This window comes from Euprymna scolopes, chromosome 43, assembly GCF_053919585.1.
Source record: "Euprymna scolopes isolate OS-2025 chromosome 43, ASM5391958v1, whole genome shotgun sequence".
Lineage (NCBI taxonomy): Eukaryota > Metazoa > Mollusca > Cephalopoda > Sepiida > Sepiolidae > Euprymna > Euprymna scolopes.
Genome location: NC_136524.1, coordinates 62,041,272 through 62,063,191, shown reverse-complemented (window position 1 = coordinate 62,063,191; position 21,920 = coordinate 62,041,272). Strand labels below are relative to the sequence as shown.

Sequence of the window (21,920 nt, the reverse complement as noted above, 5' to 3'; positions counted from 1 at the left end):
AGGCTCGCAACGTCTCTTCTGTGGGAGAGAGGTTGCAGGGTAAAGAAAAGGGCATCCCCCACTAAGCCACAAAGTCTATTTTGTACTCTGGCAAGGCAGTATAGGCTGTTTTTAGCAGCTCCTGCCCAGATATGGCAACAGTATTCCAAGCCAAGTACGTCCAAGGATGGAATACTGTTGCCTTTTACATACTGGCATGTGTTGGAAGGCTTTAAGAAACTGACTTCAAAACTAGACTATCTCTGGCCAGGTCTTTATTTCCTCCTCTTTCTCTTAAGTCCATCCTTAATACTTCCTCCCATGTTTTCCTTGGCCTTCAACTCACCCTATTATTTCAACTGCCCTCAAAATTCTTATCAAATCTTTCAACATTATCCTACCCTTCAACTTCTGCACACATTTCCCTTTACTATTCGGGTGTAATTTTTCTCTGAGGTCATCAGATCTAAGTCAGTCTTTAACATTTACATTACACATTAATTACATTATTCTCATATTATTTCTCTCTATGCAACGCATGTCCTCAAGCCACACTGGCCAGGTTTCACTTCCATACATCATTACATTGCGTGCATGAGCCTGATAGACTCCTCCCGTGGTTGATAGTATATTGATATAATAAATATAAGGATTATAATTATAAAATCATAATAATCAATATTAAGCTGGCATATACTAATCTATATATAAAAAATTAAAACAAAATATAAATGAATAAATTCAAACGTTTTTTTCACCTATCAAATCTATATTAATATTAGAAAGGCGTATGCTAATAAATAACATAACAGTTTGTAATGCTGTATATATATAGTAATCTCTCTCTCTCTCTCTCTCTCTCTCTCTCTCTCTCTCTCTCTCTCTCTCTCTCTCTCCCCCCCCTTTTGAACACCTTGAAGTTTTTCAATCCGGATTTAAACTAATTTTTGTATCCTATTTTCTTTAATTTCAGATTGTTTTATTTATATATGTATTTCCGTATGATTTATTTGCTTTTTTTCTTTCTTATTTTACATACCCATTTATATGTTTCTACATATTCATGAAATATGTTCATGAATGTGTAGCGACATATAAATCCTTATGTTAAACAAATAATTATATATATATATATATATATATATATATATATATATATATATATATATATTAGTGGTCTGCCAAGGCTACAAGGGAGACAACCAAAACAGCAAAACTGAAGCTGGCTTGCAGGACACTATATATATATACAAATGTAGGCAAATTTGGGCATATTTTATTGGTCTTAAAATATAGTATTTTTTACCAATTGTCATAATGTTTTAACAATAAAATAGTATTATAATCTACAAAAAGCCTGCAAATTTTTGTGTAGTTTTGTCTCATAGAACCAAAGATATAAGCTTTTCAATATTTAATTTGGCTACCAGTATCCATAGATATACCACTTTTTTGGCACTTTTATAAGTTCCAAACCTTAGTGACTGTTGATCAGAATTTAACAAATGAAGGCTCGTTGGAAAGGTAATGATCTGAATTGTGTAGTGGGCTATGTGACATTTGCTCATAAGGTCGCACGTTAAAGGGATCATCCATCATCCAGAGCCTATTTTTGGCAATTTTTCCAGCCACAAAATATCTATTTCCCCAAAACTCCTGGCCTTGACGGAAGAGAGACTAAAACTTGCTGCTATGATTTCAAATGATCTGAAATAACAGCAAGAGGAAACTTGATTCCAAATATTTCTCATATGTTATATCTCCTCTTTTTGGTTTTCATACATAAAGTAAATTTCACAGTGTATAAGGATTATTTGATACTGGATCCTATTTCCAAAAGAGGGGAGATATAACATATGAGAAATATTTGAGATCAAGTCTCCTTTGCTGTTATTTCAGATCATTTGAAACCATAGCAGCAAGTTTTAGTCTCCTCTCCATCAAGGCTAGAGGTTTGGGGGAAATATACAATGGCAGCAAAAAGAAAGTCTGCACTTGTCATTTTTTTTCAAAAACCGCAAATTTTAGGTAAATTGAATGTAACTGTTTAAACAACCTATACCTCATTTGATTGGCCTTTTATTCCTCTATAATTTTACCTGTTTATATTCAATTTTTAATTGAAGTATCCTTGTGTTCACGTCAATTTAAAAAATTAACTTTAAATCGAGAAGGCAACAAATGAGCTTAAAACCAGCTTAAAATATCCACCTTTTATGCAACAAAGCATTTCTAATCATAGTTGTTGTTGTTCCAGGTTATACAACGTAACATTTAGTCCATATGCCTCGAATTTCTCTTAGTAATTGGCGATGCCTCCGTTCAGTCTCAAAAGACAAAGGATACCCCTACAGGGGCAGTTGCGCGTGTAATTGTGAGGCAAGGGTCGTGCAATCCCTAACCACACCTCTCCTGAATCGACACTGTTTGGGTCCAGTAAAAAGGAGAAGACCAGGACGACTGGAAACAATGCCGAGATAAGCGGAGAGCACATACAGCACCTGAAAGTCCCAAATGGTCACCCATTTAGTACTGACCAGGCTCAACGTTGCTTAACTTCGATGATCCAGTGGGAACCGGTGTGTCAACGTGATTATGCCGTATGCTTAGTAATCGTCAGATCATTAATCTTTACCTTTCTGGTTTATCCAATCGAGAAATCGGACGCAGATTGAAACGGTATGAATGACTATACAAAAGCACCAAAACACCAGCAGTGTTCATAATGCCCTTAAATATGGCGTTCTAGACTTACTTCTTACAGGGAAGACAATGCTATCAAGATCCACAGCCTCAGAAACAGATTTGAAACGGCTCCCCAAATCCAACAACAGCGTAATCTTGTTAAAAGTGCTCTCTTTCTACAGTTAAAGACAGATTAAAGGAATTTAATTTGCAAGGCTGTGTTGCAAGATGCAAGCCAATGGTTTCTGTAAAGAACAGAAAGTGCCATCTGGACTTCATCAGATGTAATGAAGATCATGACTCTTAGTATTGGTCAAAAGTGATTTTTAGCGACGAAAGCAAGTTCAATAGGCTAGGCAGTGATGGTAAGCAGTACGTCCAGTGAAGGAAGGGTGAAGAATTTAATTCTAGGTGCACAGTCTCAACACTGCAAAGTGGTGGAGTTTCAGTTTTGGTGTAGGGCGTTATTAGTGCCAATGGTCCAGGGCCTATAATTCGCTTGCAAGTTGAATTAATTTGACCTAGTACATTAATATGTGAACTCAGCATTTTTTACCCTATTTTGGCCGGAATTTAGATGATAATCCCATCTTCATGCAGATTAATGTTCCCATTCACACAGCTGGCAACTTCAAGAGATTCCTTGAAGAGCATGATATTGTGTTTGGATTGGCTTGCACAATTTCCAGACCTCAATCCTATCGAAAATGTATGGCATTACATCAAGCAACAGCTATGCAATGATAAAATTTCAAATTTGGAAGAAATTTGGACAAAAATTAGAAAGAAGTGGATGCCCTTTCCTCCAAGTATTGGTGCAGTCTAATTAAAGGAATTCCCAAAAGATTGCAGACTGTCAAATTGCAGAAGGGCTATGCAACTAAATATTAACTAGTTCATTGTGTTCCTGTTATATTTGTGTTGCATTAATGTCTTAACATTACATTTTCAATTTTGCAGAGTTTCTTTTTGCCTTCTCGATTTGAAGTTAATTTTTTAAATTGACGTGAACACTAGGATACTTTAATTAAAAGTCAAATATGAACAGGTAAAATTATAGAGGAATAAAAGGTGAATCAAATGAGGTATAGGTTGTTTAAGCAGATACAATCAATTTAGCTTAAATTTGCAGTTTTTGAAAAAATTACAAGTGTGGACTTTCTTTTTGGCACCACAGTTTTTTTAGGTTTTTTTCAAGGAACACATATCTGTCTCTGTTTGGTGAATTCCGCTATTCAACGAAACATGTGTTAGTCATACTACATTAGCATATGAATAAAATACTATGAACTAAATACATTTGGTGTTGGAATGATTACTAGCGATTATAATTTCAAGGTCATGAGGGTGTATGAAGCATATAAATTATTGTTTTTGATATTTAATATTTTATTTGATATTTCAAGCGATCCTCCGCTTTTGATCAGAAAATATAGGGGAATAACAATTAAAGACGCAAACTTTTTAGACTGCATAGTTTTTGAATGTGTGTGTGTGTGTGTGTGTGTGTGTGTGTGTGTGTGTGTGTGTGTGTGTGTGTGTGTGTGTGTGTGTGTGCGGAGAGAGATGGAGAAATTTTAAAAATAATTCAAGTTTACAAATTGAATAAACAAATCTTAATTTAATTGAATAAATGTAAACTTAAATCGAATATAACATTGATACTAATATTCATAGAATAATCTTAACCAGATGAAAAAGCTCAATATTCAATATAGAGCAATGATATAAAAAAATTCAATTTAAACTCTGTAAATTAGAATTTATAACAATTTATTATTCGACAAAGAATACAAGCTTAAAAGTTAAAATTTTCCTTATTACATGGAGTTTCAAAGAATGGCTGTTATCCTTAGAAGAAAGTAGTTTACAAAATTTATTTTTGTTGTATTGAATTTTGTTAAGGTTCATCAAATCTAATCTGTCATTCTGAAAAGTGATTCTGAACAGTCAATCGAATTGTCTGGAAAGAAAGATTCGAATCGGAAGGGAACAGTGATTATTAATGTATGGAAGATGTAATCAGTGAAAGATATTAATAAATAGTAGATAGATGAATATAGTTATATAAACAAAAATTTATTAGAGGATAATCAGAAGTGGAAGAAAGAAAATCGAAACCCTGTTAGTAAAACTCTGCCAACCCTTTCTAAATAAAAGACTGCCCACTGTTTTTCTGTTTATTCAGAACCGAAAATAAACAGGTCAATCTCTAAACGGGAATGGGATCTATATGGGGTATGGATTTTGGAGAATGATTGGTGCTCTTCGAAGATAAATGCAATTTAGAAGACGCCTAGGGCAAAAATTGAAAATGGGGAGTTACTCTATGGTCATTATCGTCCCTTTACCTAAGATTCATCTATGCTATTCCTAGCTAGAATCCTCAATTACTATAATACTATATTTACTTCAGGACGTTGTCCTACTTAAAATTCCCAAATCTATTTCTTTTTGTTTTTGTTTTGTTTTTTGTTGTTGTTTTTTGTTTTGTTTTTTAGCCAAAATGTCAAGGAATCAAAAAAATATCCTATTACTATGCGTTTTTAAATGAAGGAAAAAAAAAAACGATTTATTATTGTATTCTCTCTTAATGGAGTAATGTAGTATCGATTCTGTTGTCATAAAAACGTCCTCCCATGAATTACTTCCTTCGTTTTTAAGCAGGTGGGGTAATCCTCCTAGGTATTATACCCTCCTTTGTGGGAAGGGATAATGTCGTATTTGTTCTGTAATCATGAAGGTGCTGGTGTAATTGAGTGGTACCGAAGTTCTGGCCTGGAAAAATTATGTCAGGTGATATCATTGTTGGCGGTGTAAAACTCCAAAGAAAAGTCATCTTGTCTGAAATCACCGCGCGCTTTCATCAATAGATTTAAAGAAAAAAAACCCAGAAAACAATCAAATTAAAATCATAAAAGTTTGATAAATAAATTCATTACAAAAAAAAAATCTAAAATAATATTTTTTTCAACGAGCGATATAAAAATATATTTAATTAAATCTAACATTACTTGATTTCATTTGTATATTAAAATAAACCTTTTAAAAAATAGTTTCATTTCTAAATTTAAAAACTCGGATCTTTTGGTGAGGGGAGGGGGTACTTCAAAAAACGCACGGATCAAAAACTGCGCAGACTTTTCATATCAATAAAATAAAAGGTAAAACTATACAAACACCGTGACAGCGAATTAACCCTACCCCTAACCCTAACCCTAACCCCTAACCCTAACCCTAACCCTAACCCTAAACCTAACCCTAACCCTAACCCTAACCCTAAACCTCAACCCTAACCCTAACCCTAACCCTAACCCTAATCCTAACCCTAACCCTAACGCTGTCACGGTGTTTGTATAATAATACCAAATAAAAATGTTGAAAGATAAAAGGAACCAATATAAAAAAAAAAGAACAAAAAAAACGAAAATACATATTTTATTTCTAAATTTAAAAAATCAGTTCTTTTGATAGAGATATGCTTCAAAGCCCACAGATGAAAAAGTCTTTTCAGATCAATAAAATCAAAAGCTGTAAAAATATTTTTAAAAAATCACTTATAGGAAAAAAAATTAAAACATTATTTTTTTTTTTTTAATTTATCAAATAACACACGGTTCATTTCATGCAAAAAAAAAAAAAAAAAAAGCGAGACTTGTGCACTAGTGTGAAAGTACAACTTTTGGTTTTCAGTTGGGACATTCGAAGGGTGCAAAGCAGGGTCAGACAAGCGTATATTAAAGACAGAAAACTCGATTTTGTGTTATCTTAATTCAATAAAGGTGTAACAAAATCTTTCTGATCAAAAATAAAAACACGCATTCGAAAATTTCAGAATTTTGGCTTGTTACAAACATTTTTTTTATTCTAATTTGCGTTAAAAAAAAAACTGTATTTTGTGTTATTAGACTTTTCTTAAATCTATTTAAAAAATAAATAAATAAAACACGCATTTATTGTTGTGAGATTTTTAATTTAATCCAGAAAGTGAATTTGTCTCCCCTGCTATGCACTCTCTAAATGTCCAAACTGAAAACCAGAAAAGTTGTTACATTCGCACTGGCGCAAAAGTGCAAAAAACAAAAAAAGCTTATCAAAAAGTAGTTTTTGATAAGCTTTTTTTTTAAGTAGTTATGGCTATAGATATTTCGATATAAAACGAACCAAGCCAAAGTTATTTTTAAGAAAATTTGCTCAAATGGGGATTGTTTTACTACACATATTAAATCGAGTAAAGTTACATTTAATTAAAGATTTATATATATATATATATATATATATATATATATATATATATATATATATATATATATATATATATATATATATATAAATTTAAAGGAGATTAGAACAATAGTCTAAAGAGCTAAGTGTATTTTAATGTAACAGTGAAATTACTAGTTTAATTAAAATATAGGAAATAGAAAGTGCTCGTTGTAATTTAGATATATAATAAGCTCGATAGTTAAATGTCCTAGAGCTAATTCAATATTAAGTAATGTGATTTACAATTCAAACTTTAAAAATTTAAAAAAAAATTTTAAATTTAAAAACCAAATTTCAATCAAATTAAAAATCAGTATCATAAGAAGGAACAACAACAAAATCAATTATCTGTACGATCGTTTCGGAAATCCGTGCCTTTTATTGTAGTATACATGAAGTTATGTAGAACAATTATATATAGTTTTTTTGGTAAGCACGGTCTCCTCATCAGCAAATTTAGGAGGATTTTTATTGAATTTAAAAGACACCATAAATAAACCTAGCATTAAAAGTAAGGCAGATGAATCTTTTAGTTTTTCTTTTTTTGAAATCAGGAACTGTGTTTAAAGTAGTCATTTAGATGTTTGCTATAGCTTTTTATTTTATTATTGTCTTTTAAATTCAATAAAAATCCTCCTAAATTTGCTGATGAGGAGACCGTGCTTACCAAAAAAACTATATATAATTGTTCTACATAACTTCATGTATACTACAATAAAAAGCACGGATTTCCGAAACGATCGTACAGATAATTGATTTTGTTGTTGTTCCTTCTTATGAAACTGATTTTTAATTTGATTGAAATTTGATTTTTAAATTTTAAAATTTTTTTTAAATTTTGAATTGTAAATCACATTACATATATATATATATATATATATATATATATATATATATATATATATATATATATATATATATTGTTCGTTTAAAAAAAAAGGTTCTTTTATTTTGTTTTGTTTATCTTTTATAAGTTCAATTTAATTGTTTTTTATACTTTTTTTTCTTTAATATCTATAACTGAAAGCACCTGGTAAATATCAGATGAGGTGACGTTTATTGAGTTTACACCGGCTACAATAATATCACGTGACGTAAATTTTCCAAGGCTAGCGATTGGCTACTGCTCCAATACACTAGCACCGCTGTTTTGAGTACAAATAAATAATAAGTAACATCCCAGACATGTTTACAAGATTTCATATTTTGCGCATAGCCACCTCCTCCAGTGTGCCATATCGCACCAGCCGGATCCAGGTGATATAATGATATGCTCTTTTCTTTACCGTTTAGTTACCTGAGAAAAACATAATCAGGATATGCTTGAATCCCTTTGACCTACAATACTAAAGACTTGTACTTGTTGTTCTGTGTGTACTTCCTCATAAGTAATTTCCCTGGCAGCATAAATGGAGTAATAGATCTTCCAGATGGGGATTTTCCTCACCTCCGATAACATCTGTTCTTGAAGTATACACAGTAAAAGGCTGTGTACATAGTCAAGAAAGAATTATGCTTGCTTGTCAATCAGTAAACGTGTGGCCAGTTGGTCATTATAATCTTAACTACAGGGTGGTCAAAAAGTCAGGTAACATTTTAAAGAAAAACGATATTAGAAAAGAAAGAAGAATATAAATGACACAACACATGGATTTAAAATTAAAGTTTATATATTACACTCAAATATTTAAACAAATAATATTAAACGAATAGAGATTATAATCGATCATATTGTTTTTTCTACCTTTAACATGTTACCTGACTTTTTGACCACCCTGTAGGTACATTTTGACCCATGTGTCTAGGTACTTTTTCTTTTTACAACAGTGTCATCTCTTATTCAGACTATATCTTTTGACTGGTCAAATATATATATATATATATATATATATATATATATATATATATATAACTACTTCATTTACTCACATAAAATTAATATACGAAAGTACAAATTTATGCGTAAATTTTAAGTATTTACTTCAAAAGTGCTCAATACGTAGGTAGAGCTGGTTAGTAAGTTATAAAATATATATGGCGATTAAGCTACACTGAATATTCCACGTGTCATCCACTCTAGGACTCTTCAGGCTTATGCGGGCTACACTGAATATTCCGCGTTTCATCCACTCTAGGACTCTTCATGCTTATGCGTATATATATATATATATATATATATATATATATATATATATATATATATATATTTAAGTGAAATCACCTTTTTCTTCACCATATTCCCTCTGCTTCACTTTTTGTTATCAAGTAAGATCTTTGACTTACTTGCTGTTCCATCAAATACTTTTGTATGCGAAATCCGATCCCGCATTTTGCTAATTCCTACCCTCTGATGAGAAGAAAAGTATTTCTTCGAAACTCCGCGGATTAAGGACTATCCACTTATTTAGTGCCTCCTTTTCAGATTAAATATGTTTTTAATTCTTTTTCAAAGTGTTTTTAACATGTTTTATTAACTATTTGCTCTTATATATATATATATATATATATATATATATATATATATATATATATATATATAATATAAAGCTGCACGTCTGTCTGTGTGTGGTCATGAATAGGCTCCTATATGGTTGACTATTATAGAAAACTAATCACATATAATGATAGATGTATCGAGACACAGGAATAGGTATGTTTGATCTGGCAGAACGGTGGTTCATTAAAATTGTGGGGTCTGCGTTTGTGCCTGGTCCACAAAGTATGGAAATAAAAAAATTAAAAATGAAAAAAAAAACGTTTACAAGGGTTTTTGGTATAGATGTACATAATAATACTTTGATAAGTATGTTTTAACTTAAATAGGGATGGTATTATAAAATTGTGGGGTCTGCGTTCGCGCCTGGCCTCCATAGAATGGAAATAGGCACAAACTTTAATAAAGACTTTTCATATCTATCTGCGTAAGTATACTTTGATAATTATGTTTCAGTTTGAAGAAATATGGTATAATAAAATTATGGGGTGTTCGTTCACGCCTGACCTCCATAGAATGAAAATATGTCACAAAGTTTAACAAGATTTTTTAATATAGATCCACAGAATATTGTGATAAGTGTTTCAGTGTGAACAGGTACGGTATAATAAATTATGGGGTTTATCTATTTTATTTTTACATTCATCATATTTTGATTTGGTTTTGATACCCCCAAATTCGAAGCTATCTCTTTACAACCCTTCCTTTTCATTATACTTTCATAGATCAGAGTCCATTTTCTGTAGGCTGTTTTTGAACCCAGTCAACGACGGGTACTTTTGCTAGTATATATATATATATATATATATATATATATATATATATATATGCTACTAAAGTATAAGGCTTTATGGCATTTAGGGAACTCTACAGTGAAGGGATGGGTTTTTTTGCTTGTCAGGTTTGTCGGTATATCTGTCAAGGGGTGCAAGCAATTCTTTATTCCCCCAGCCATCTTCCCTCGGTCAATTATCTATCACTTGCAATGTCTGCCAGTTGTATGTAGAGTGCATGCTTACATCAATATTTCTCCTGATTCCAATACAATTACTGATTCTAATTCCACTTCTTTTTAAATATTTAGCTATAAAGTTGATTTTTATTTGTTTTGTTTTGTTTTGTTTTTACCAATGTGTCACTACTTACAAGAACTTGTTTACAAACGATCATGTTGCAGTCAGCTAGGAAGCAGTTCTGCAAAAATTTGTTCCATAGATGAGCAGTTCTTGGAAAGGAACTTTGCCCATGGAAGTTTTGTTTAGTTATAGGCACAGGAAATGAGCTTCTTTTTTTTTTTTTTTGATGTCTTGGTACCTTATTGTACAATTTTTACTCCCCCCCCCGCAAAAAAAAAAGAATACTTATCATGAAAAAGACAAAAAACATTTTCCCAAATATTTTGGACAGAATTGATGCAAACAGTTTTATTCCCTATCCTCCAAAAAAAAAAAAACTTTTTTTTTCAGCAAAGTAAAGTAACAGCACGAAGCTGGATACTCCACCAGACTAGACAAATTCTTGTCCTGGAATCCAGTAAGACCAAGAGACCAAAACGAAAGATATACTACAACGTATGAAAATGGTTAATCAGGGAGAGGAAAATTATGTTCTCAATTTCTTTACTAACTCATTGTTTGAAAGATAAAAAAACTTTAATGGAACATTCGAATATCTATGTATCTCATATAGAGTTCAAGTGTTAGTCCCTGGTTGTGGGCCCCTTGATTTCTGAGAACTTCGACTGAAGTAAAATAAAACAAAAAAAGGAGAAACTTTAACATCAAGTCAAAACTAACCTTTCACTCCTTTCGCCACCAAAATTCGGATCTTCATTTTTCCCCCAACTTGAAATGAACGAATCTCTCTTCTTCAGGAAGTCTCTTTCTTTGATAAACTTATTGAATTAAGTTTCACCCGAGACCTGAAATGAAAGATTTACGTCAAATCTGTTTCTAAAGTGCTGGAAAACTAATTGGATCATTCTACCCCTTCACAAATTACCTCGCGACTAACGCATTACTCTGCTTGTTAAGAACCAGATCCATCCGAAGATGCATTCTTTCCATTTCTTGACAAATTACAAAACTGACTTCGAAATCTAGCAAGAAACATTCCTCATCGCTTCCATACAGCCTCTTTGTCAAAGAAGAGACATTGCTAGTCTTTCTCTACTCTATCGTTATTTTCATAGCAGATGCTCGACTGAGCTTCAATCTATAGTTTCCATCTGGTTGTAGAAAGACGAGTTTTTATTGTCAAGGTTTTATTCACAGCGAAAACTCATCTATCTACCACCATTGTAAATAATTCACGTTCATTCCTCTGCATACCTAAAATTGAACGGAACTTTCATGAACAAAGTTTCTTTCCAAGAACTACCCATGGAACACAATATAATGTGACTGCTTCCCAGCTGATTACAAGATGTTTCTTTCTAAGTCCAAGACGGAAAGGAACAACGTTCGAATACATGGAAACGGAAGCTGATAAATGTTGTTGCAGATACTTCACTCTGACACTTTCTAACTTACCTTCTACTTAAAAAAAAAAAACCTTTGTTGTTGTTATAAAAGAGGTTTTGTTTTTCCTTTCATACGACAATTTTCATTAGATCAACAGCTAAGGGTTAGAACTACTATATAGAAGTGCATCTCATTTTTATATATATTATATATTTAGCTAGATCCAATATTATTTGTGCGAACACAGAAAAAAGAACATCATTGCTAACAATCCAGGACCTTTAGTGTGCGTGAGTGCACATACCTACCTAAAAAAATTAATTTGAAACACAGATTAATTACCCAATACTTCTTTTTTAAACAAAATAACGAAAGGGTTTAATTCAAAAGAAGTGGGCCTGCGTCCCAAGTGACAGAAAGAAAAGGAATAGAAAGTTCTAGAATGTTCTCATGTTGGGAAGCAGAAACTTGAAGTGTCCCCAGGTTGTCCAGTGGAGGTCTTCAGTGCAGTAGTCATAACCTGGGGGGAGTCAGTGGACCGAGATTGAGAGGAGAGAGAGATCTGTCTTCTTTGCTGGTATCAACTCCTCTCTGGCTGCTGGCTAGTTCCTGCTGGCTTAGTTTCTTAAGGGGCATATAGGATTAATAGTGCGTGGCTACATCGGTCAGCAAGGGGGTATTAATGCACAAGAGAAAATAGTTTGTTATGGTAAAGGCTACAAACCACACGTTTGTGACCTTTATGACAGTCTGCCGCTCCTGCATTAATCTCTTTAGCCACAAGCAGTTCTGCTCCAGCTAAGCAGACAGATGAGACAACTAATCTAAGTATATTTCATCCATGGTCGACCCTGACCGACAGAGGCTTGCTTCAACTATTTATGTGTGAATTTATTTTATTTTTTTTCCTTTATTTAAAATCAATGAGATCTATCGACTAGAATAGACAGACTAGAATGGATGTGCAGTGTCTTGTCTCCTGGAAACAACATCGTTTCCATGGTTACCGGATATTCTTTCAATGGAACGATAATGATAGATGTTTGCACTAAGATTATTCCCGGAGAGTGTGGCCATTTTCAAAATTGGAATATGAAAATTCTGAATAGATGTCCACAAAACGTTTTGTTTCTTTGAAACAAAACTGTTATTTGGGAACTATAATGTCCCCATCTTGAGTGTTATTCTCACAACGTTTCGGCCGATGTAACATCCGATCTACTTCACGTATGTCTTTTGTTTTGATTCTAGTTGATGGCACACAAGTCATATATATATATATATATATATATATATATATATATATATAATCTCGGTATTTGTTTCCAGTCATCCTGTACATACACTTCACTTGCCACTGGTATTTAACAATGTCGACTCAGAAGAGGTGTTGTTGGAGACTGTGCACCTCCTGCCACCAAACCTTCACACTCAGGTACCCCTTTTGTGGGTATCCATAGTTTGTTAAAGACTGAAGGAGCCTGTTTAATATATGTGTGTGTGTGTGTGTGTGTGTGTGTGTGTGTGTGTGTGTGTGTGTGTGTGTGTGCAGTCAGCACCAACCTATTCAGGGTTTAACCGGCTTCCTCCAAAGGAGGAAGTTTCATGAGAGTATGAAATTCAGAAGTGGTCCCCAGTCACATGTATATCCCCATTGGGGGAGAGGACGACGTTAGGTTTTTGCAACTTTTTGCAGGGAGTTGTCGACGTCCTCCTACATACAGCACCTGGACTTCCCAAATTGGGCATCCATTTTAGTAATGACCAGGCTCAACGTTGCTTAACTTTGCTGATCTGACGGGAACTGGTGTGTCAACATGATTATACCGTATATTATATATAATATATTATGCCGTGTGTATATATATATATATATATATATATATATATATATATATATATATAGTAAGTTATAAAATATATATGGCGATTAAGCTACACTGAATATTCCGCATTTCATCCACTCTAGGACTCTTCAGGCTTCAGGCGCATAAGCCTGAAGAGTCCTAGAGTGGATGAAACGCGGAATATTCAGTGTAGCTTAATCGCCATATATATTTTATAACTTACTAAGTAGCTCTACCTACGTATTGAGCACTTTTGAAGTACTTAAAGTTTACGCATAAATCTATACTTTCGTATATTAATTTTATGTGAGTAAATTAAGTAGTTATATATATATATATATATATATATATATATATATTATTTTTTATTAACGTTTTATCTGTAAGGTCTGACGAGGCTGTTAGATTGTAAACACAGTCCAACATCCGAAACATACGTAACCAAACAGATAAAACGGTAATAAAAAAATAAAACACATATTTGCTCTGCAATAGTATTGAGCACTCTCTTCAGGTTTTTACTAATTACCAGTTTTACCAAATATATATATATATATATATATATATATATATATATATATATATATATATATATATATATATATATAATTTTTGATTTCACTACTATATATTAGGTTTTTAGGTTTAATATAATAATTGATAGAATATTTTCTCTATAAAAATGTGTAATCTGCATGAATTAAAATATCATAGTTAGGTGTATTTTAAAACCGGGCAACGCCAGACAGCCTGCCAGTTATTAACCATAAATGAAATCTAATTAGTTGTATTAAATTGTCTACTATTTATCTTTTTTTATTATAGATCCACAAATTAGATCTATAAATATAATCTTACTGAGGTAACATAACCTTCAAACCGGTAAACCTACAAATACCATAACCGAATCAAAAAGGTAGGCAACATGCTATACCGGCACGCACTTCCATACGCCATCACATTGCGAGCACATGCTTAATAGAATCTATCAGCAGACAAAAAAAATTTCCACCCAACAAGGTCATTAGATCATTAGTCGTTATTTTCGACAACCGATACGCATGAGAATATTTTATTTTCTTCCTTTATTTTTAATCAATGAGAGTTAGCGACTAGAATAGACGATGAATGGATGTGCAGTGTCTTTTCTCCTGGAAACAACATCGTTTCCATGGTTACCGGGTATTCTTTCAGTGGAACAATAGTGGCAGGTGTTTGTACTCAGATTATTCCCAGAGAATATGGCCATTTTCAAAAGTGGAATATGAAGATTCTAAATAAATGCTCTCTCTCTCTCTCTCTCTCTCTCTCTCTCTCTCTCTCTCTCTCTCTCTCTCTCTCTCTCTCTCTCTCTCTCTCTTATTTGCCCTAAACAAAGCAGCATATTGTCACTTGGAAGTAGGGGGCTACTATGAATTAGGAGTCATACCTACTCGATAAAAAGACACTGCCAAGTCTGTTGCAAATAAGGTAGGTTCCTTTTTGCTGTGATAGAAAACTACTCAGACCTGCCACAACTCCCGCATCTCTACAAAGTCACTATTCGCTCATGCATGGAGTATTGTTGCCACACCTGGGCTGGTGCACCAACCACTCGTAGGTAAATAGGTATTAATATGTCAAATGGAATTTTTTTTATTTTTATTTTGTTAGAATGATACGTCATTGAAAGTTTGAAGAGGTGAATGGTACCGAAGAAAAAAAACTATTTGATGTAGGACTAATGATAAATAAGGGTCTAAAAAACAGTCTTTAAGCTAATACGTCCCGCACTGTCTACCAAACTCCAACTTCTCTCCCATCCCCACAATATTGAATCTGTGTGCTTATTTTACAAGTACTTTAATGCAATGTATATATGGCATAATCACATTGAGACACTGGTTCTCATCAGATCACCGAAGTTAAGCAACGTTGAGCCTGGTTAGTTCAAGATGGGTGACAATTTGAGAATTCTAGGCGCTGTATGTGCTCTCTGCTTATCCCGGCATTTGTTTCCAGTCGTCCTGTACTTCACTTGCCACTGGTATTTAATAATATTTACTCAGAAGAGGTGTGGTTGGAGATTGCGCACATCCTGCCACAAAAATTTCACATGCAGGCATCCCTTCGTGGATATTCATAGTCTATCAAAGACTGAAGGAGCCCTTGAATTTGAACTAATGTAATGTGCTTCAATGCATGATGCTCACTCAATGTAGATACGCTCAACCGACCTGACACTAAGCAAAATCCCACCTCCTCACCATAGAGATCCTCAGACGCCAGAGGACTTTCTAATCTAATAGCATCTTCTACTAGCTTTTTGAAATGTCCTTCCAGCCCCCAGCTTCCCAAACCGACCTACAGATATTTTAATGTGAGCAACCATCTCACTGTACAACTCTGCATTTAGAATATATTTGTATTTTAGCAACGTATTTTTTTTTTACTTGCATTCAGCCCCAAGCAAAGCATATTACCGCTGAGAAGTAAGAGCTTACTATGAATTAGAGGTCATACTTACTCAATAAAATGGCAATTTCACATCTTAACATAATACTTAAAGGAATTCACACATGATCATCTTCAAGTGTCTTCAGTCTCTGTGTACAGCAGTTTGTCAGGACATCCTGACATGAGGATTGGCACCAATACAGTATGAGGCACAAATGAAAATTGCATTCAAAATAAAAGTTCTTTAACATAATTACATCTATATATATATATATAAAAGCGAAAATGTGTGTATGTATGTTCGCTTTTTGCGTATGTCCAAGAAAGGCTTTTTTCCGAGAAGCGATCGGTCGGCTCACGACTTCTTAAAACTTTTTATATCGCATATAAATCATAATATCTACGAGTTAACAACAGAGGTCGCCTATCTATTTAATTTGCTCGACTTTGAAGACATAAATATTCAACATTTTTCACTTGCCGCATGTGGATTAGGCTTTTTCGTATAATAAAAGTGACACTAATTTTGGCGGTATTTTTCCGGTCGCGATCGCCGAAAATGTCCAAAAGCAATCAGATTTGATCAATGTGGAAATATTTTCTTTATATCAGACAATTGCTATTCAATTCGGACAATCCCCTTTTTATGGAGAGTTGGTCCCCCCCCAACATCTTGGGAAAATGAAAATAAAATGTGTTCCTGCAGTCAAAGTTGACCTCATTAAGTCATTAAAACGTGCACCTGCCAATTCTAAATAGTTAAATAAATTCAAACGTGTTTCCGTTAGTATTTCGTGGTAGCCCAATGGTTAAAACGTCACACTTTTTTTTCACACTTTAATTTCCAACTTTTTCCTCAAGGGTTCGGGTTCGATCCTCATACTTACCTACTAAACCTTTTTTTTATTTTACCCTCCCCCCCACCCGGAGTTTTAATTTACCAAAAGCCACAAACACATCCAAACGCCGAGTACCCCCTCCCCGCTAGTCTATAATATAAATCTCACGTGTCTGTTTAAATGTATGTATGTTTGTATGTCTGCCTAAAATTTTCGACGGAGGCGACTGATTTTCACGAGATCAGAATCATTTTGAAGCTCGACGTCTCGGATGACAAATAGCGAAAACTTGGGCAAAAACATTGATTCCTCCACCTTCAACTGCGCAGTTTTCTACAAGAAGGGGTCAATTTTTTGCGAGCCATTTTTACAAGTCATCGTATCGTGGTCGGATTGACTTTGCCTAATTTTAATGTTCCAAACTTCCGGTTGCGTCACGGAGTAGAGGTAAGACGTCAGATTTTCTTTCATTTTCTTTTCCGCTTTTGCGTCACGGGTTCGAGCCTGCCTGCCTGCCTACTACGACTTTTTTTTTTTTTTTTTTTTTTGCTCTACACACGCCTCCAAACACCTGGTCAATGCCTGGCACCCAGACTAGTCTATTATATAAAGGGCAAAATGAGTGCGAACGTTTGTGTATATCCACGAAAGACTTTTTGGCTGGGAGTTCTGATGTCGGTTCGATTCTGCGAGAAGTTCACGCATACTTCCCAGATCGTAATATCTCAGATTCGCAAACGGACATCGTCTCTATCTTTTTTTATTTTTTGATAGAGTTAAACAAAAATCCCACCACGTCGTCGTGTCGGCTGTTTATTTGTCTGTTTTGTATAAATAAAGTGAAACTATTGGAACGCAAATGCCAATGCCTGACCTTCACCCAGGTAGTATCTGTTCGGTAATTGGTCCTTGGTCAATGTAGGGGAAACCCTCCATACTGAGACAATTACTATTTATTTGGATATCGCCAGAGTGCCCCCTTTTTGGGGGGAGCTGATTTTCTCCAACATTAAAAATGACCTTCATGGAAGGTTTAAAAGCAACGCCATTTTTGCAAGTCATTTTTTTATTAACTCCGTTAGATTTGAACGCTTAACACTTCCGATCACGTCATGGAGTAGCGGTAAGACCTCAGATTTGCTTTCATTTTCTTTTCCGTCTTCGCGTCATGGGTTCGAGCCTGCCTACCGACTACCACTTTTTTTTTTCTTTTTTTTGCTCAACACACACCTACAAACACCCGGGTAAAGCCAAGCACCCAGGCCAGTATCATATAAAAATAAGCATCCTTTTTAAAATTATCAAGTAGAATTTTAATTAAAAATAAAAATCACTTTTATCATATTTTTTTTATTATTATTTGGTTAAATGACAGACTGAGTTATGTATTTTGCAAGTATTTATCAATGACAGATTCGCAAAATACAATAAAACTGATTTTTATTGTTTCATTAAAATTCTACTCAATAATTTTCCCTAATTTTTGGTGTAGATATACATTTATACCTGATATCGTAGGGATTTTTATCCTCACTCCGAAAATCAACAGAGATTAGACCATTCCTGTAATGACCTTGTCCCTGTTGATTTGGGCGGGGGGGGGTAGTTCTGAGCAGTTCTAGGAGGTCCACCCTCCCAGGTTTTGCCTTCTCTCTTTGAGAAGGGGTTTGTTTATTGCTAATCGCCACAGAGGCGCCCTAATCGGGGAATGCCGACGGGACTGCCCGGGCACTTTTTGCAGGTGAGAGTGCCGCAAAAGAGGGGCACTGACTTCTCAATCCCACTTATCGACTCTGGTGTCTAAGTTCTTGCAGTGGGAGAAGACTAAACAACGTTTTCCTGTTAATTTATTTGGTGCGATTTTCACCTGTGCTCCTACCTGTATAAACGCCAGATACTTCACTCTATAAGTAAACACTGACCAAATATTCAAAATAACATGGTGTGTGTGTGTGTGTGTGTGTGTGTGTGTGTGTGTGTGTGTGTGTGTGTGTGTGTGTGTGTGTGTGTGTGTGTGCTACATCTGAGATAGAATATATTTCGTTAAATCCTATTAAAACTCAGCTTGTGTCTTTCACTCGTGGATAGATAGGTATTAATATGTCAAATGGAACTAATTTTTATTCTTATTTTGCTAGGATGATACTTCATTGAAAGTTTGAAAAGGTGAATGGTACCGAAAAATTCCATTTGAAGTAGGACTAATAATAAATAGGATTAGACGAAATACTTGTTCTATCACGCACTCCAGCGGCACTATGTTATTTTCAATATTGTGTCAGTGTTAATCTGTAGAGTGAAGTAGTTTATATATGTGTGTTCGTGTGTGTGTGTGTGTGCGTGTGTATATGTGTGCGTGTGTGTATGTGCGTGTGTGTGTGCGTGTGTGTATACAGGTGCCGTTTTTTCTTGCTCTGACACTGATATTAACATCGTACTTTTTCTATTTAACAGTTATTAAAACAAACTTCTTAATATACTCAGTCATTGATAAGCGAGCGACTACATGAAGATAAACTAATTTGCATATTGATTGTAAAAAATAGCGATCTTTTCGGTGTGTGTGTGTGAAAAGTTTCTACCAAACTCCTCTCTGAAAATTTGGTCTACATATTTGAAATTTGATATATAGTGCATTTCAACCTGTAGCACACTTCCTGGTTGGGTTTTAGCCAGTAAAACAGCTGGTAAGGGGACTACTATCGAGGACATAAGTTGCAGGGTCATTATGAAGGGAGTTGAGTAGCAAGATGTCTGTTCACATTACACTTGAACTTCTGCATGTCAGTACAGTTGGGAAAAGCAGAATCCCAAAAGGGAATTCCAAAGTCTAGCAGTTCTGAGGAAGAAACTATTGGAGTAGAAGGCTTTCTTACATCTAGGGATCTCTACTGTGAAGGGGTGGAATTTAGCTGCTTGTTGTATTTATCGGGCGTATTTACGTTAAGAGGGTACAAGTGCTTGTTGTTTGTCAGAGCATTCAACATTAAAGTACTTATAAAACAGGCAGAGGGATGCAACATTTCGTCGATGGGACAGAGGCTGAAGCCTAGATGACAGTTCAGGACCTATCAGGTTGGCAACTCTTTTTTGAACCCTGTCCAAGAGTGAGAGACAAGCAGCAGATGCACCAGTCCAAATGTGACAACAATACTCCATATATGTGCGAATGGTGGTCTTATAGAGGTAGAGGATACTTTCAGACGTAAGTAGTTTTCTAGCACAGTAGAGAGAGCCCACCTTCTTTGCAGCAGCCTTGGCAATGCTCTCAATGTATCTATTCCAGTTCATATTCCCTGTAAACACAAGGCTGAGGAGTTTAAAGGAAGTACTTTCTGGTAATATGTTCTTGGCCATTGGCCATTGCTATTGGTGGTAGAGAAGGTTTCTTGTAATTATTGAAGGAAACAAGTTTAGTCTTGGCAGCATTGAATGTGACCATCCATTTATGTCCCCATTCCACTACAGATTGGAGATCATCCTCTAGTGTTTCTGCCATTTCCTTAGATATGTGTTCATTTGTTTTCCCCTCGTGCCTATTATAGAGAGTGGTGTCATCGGCAAATATACCCATCTCAGAAACAATTTTATCAGGGAGGTCATTTATGAATATCAGGAATAATAAAGGTCCAAGGATAGACCCCTGAGGTATTCCCACATTTATATCATATTGTTTAGATGTACGACCTTCGAGGACAACCAGATTTTAAATGAGTTTTCCTAATCTAAATTAATACAAAATAATCCGACTTCTCAAATTGATAAGACCCATTATTGTATTTTAATTATAAGGTAAAGCTGGCCTTAACCCTAGAAACTAGAAAATTCTAATTCTGGAAGTAGATGAAGCCAAAAAAAGAGGGGAATAAAAGTAATAAACAATACAGAATCATACGAAGATGACAACACCGCAGCCGCCTCACCCCCACCTCCAACAGGTTCTTAAATATCCGAGATAGAATTAGACTTATATTTTGGCAGTTGTGTGTGTGTGTGTGTGTGTGTGTGTGTGTGTGTGTGTGTGTGTGTGTGTGTGTGTGTGTGTGTGTGTGTGTGTGTGTGTATATACATATACTAGCATGGGTGCCCAGCGTTGCCCGGGTATTTGGAGATGTTTATTGAGCAAAAAAAAAAAAAGTGATCAATTTTTTTAACTTTGACACCTATTATGACCCTCTTAAAATTTATTGTTTTGGACTCAAATCAAGTTATTAAGTTGGATCCATGTCCAATGAACCTAAATCTAAAATTTCAAGTGTTTAGACCGAAAATTGTTGGAAGAGTTTGGTAGAGTTCTCAAAGGTCAAATCGTTGAACTTTGACTCCTTAATCGCCAAATTTCTGGTCGAAAACCCATCACATCGCTTTTCCCAAATCTCAGTACACTGTATATCAAATTTCGAGTATGTAGACTTAAAATTGACAGAGTTATTGCGTAGTTAAATGTACACACACAAACACACAGATACACAGAGAGAGAGACACTTTCACTTTTATATATATATATATATATATATATATATATATATATATATATATATATGAATTTAAGTGATACGTTAACGGATAAGGCTAGAGAGCTATATGTTTTAGTTTCGATTCTTGCTGATGACACACAGGTTTTTTTTTTTTTTACTTTTCTCATCACTACTGTATATTGAGTACAATAGAATAATCAATGAAGAATTGGCTTTTATTACTGATTCTGTACTAGATTCCTGATTCCGATACAATTACCGATTCCAATTCTTTATAAATCTCTAAATATTCAGTTATAGAGTTGTTATTCTTCCCGATTACCATAAAAACACATGTTAGATGTGCAGATATTTTCTCAAGCGCAAAAATAAACACTTAGTGGGGAGGGGGGTATAGCACACATTTTCCCAGTACCGATTCCGATACCATCAAA

General features: G+C 34.4%; 1 protein-coding gene and 1 pseudogene across 2 annotated transcripts in view; one reads left to right on the top strand and one right to left on the bottom strand.

The window, feature by feature from the left end:
- Positions 1–21,920, top strand: part of LOC145268366 (protein jagged-1b-like) — a 199,711-nt gene that overhangs the window by 31,194 nt on the left and 146,597 nt on the right. The window lies entirely within an intron of this gene.
- On the bottom strand, positions 2,469–2,585 carry LOC145268563 (5S ribosomal RNA; annotated as a pseudogene).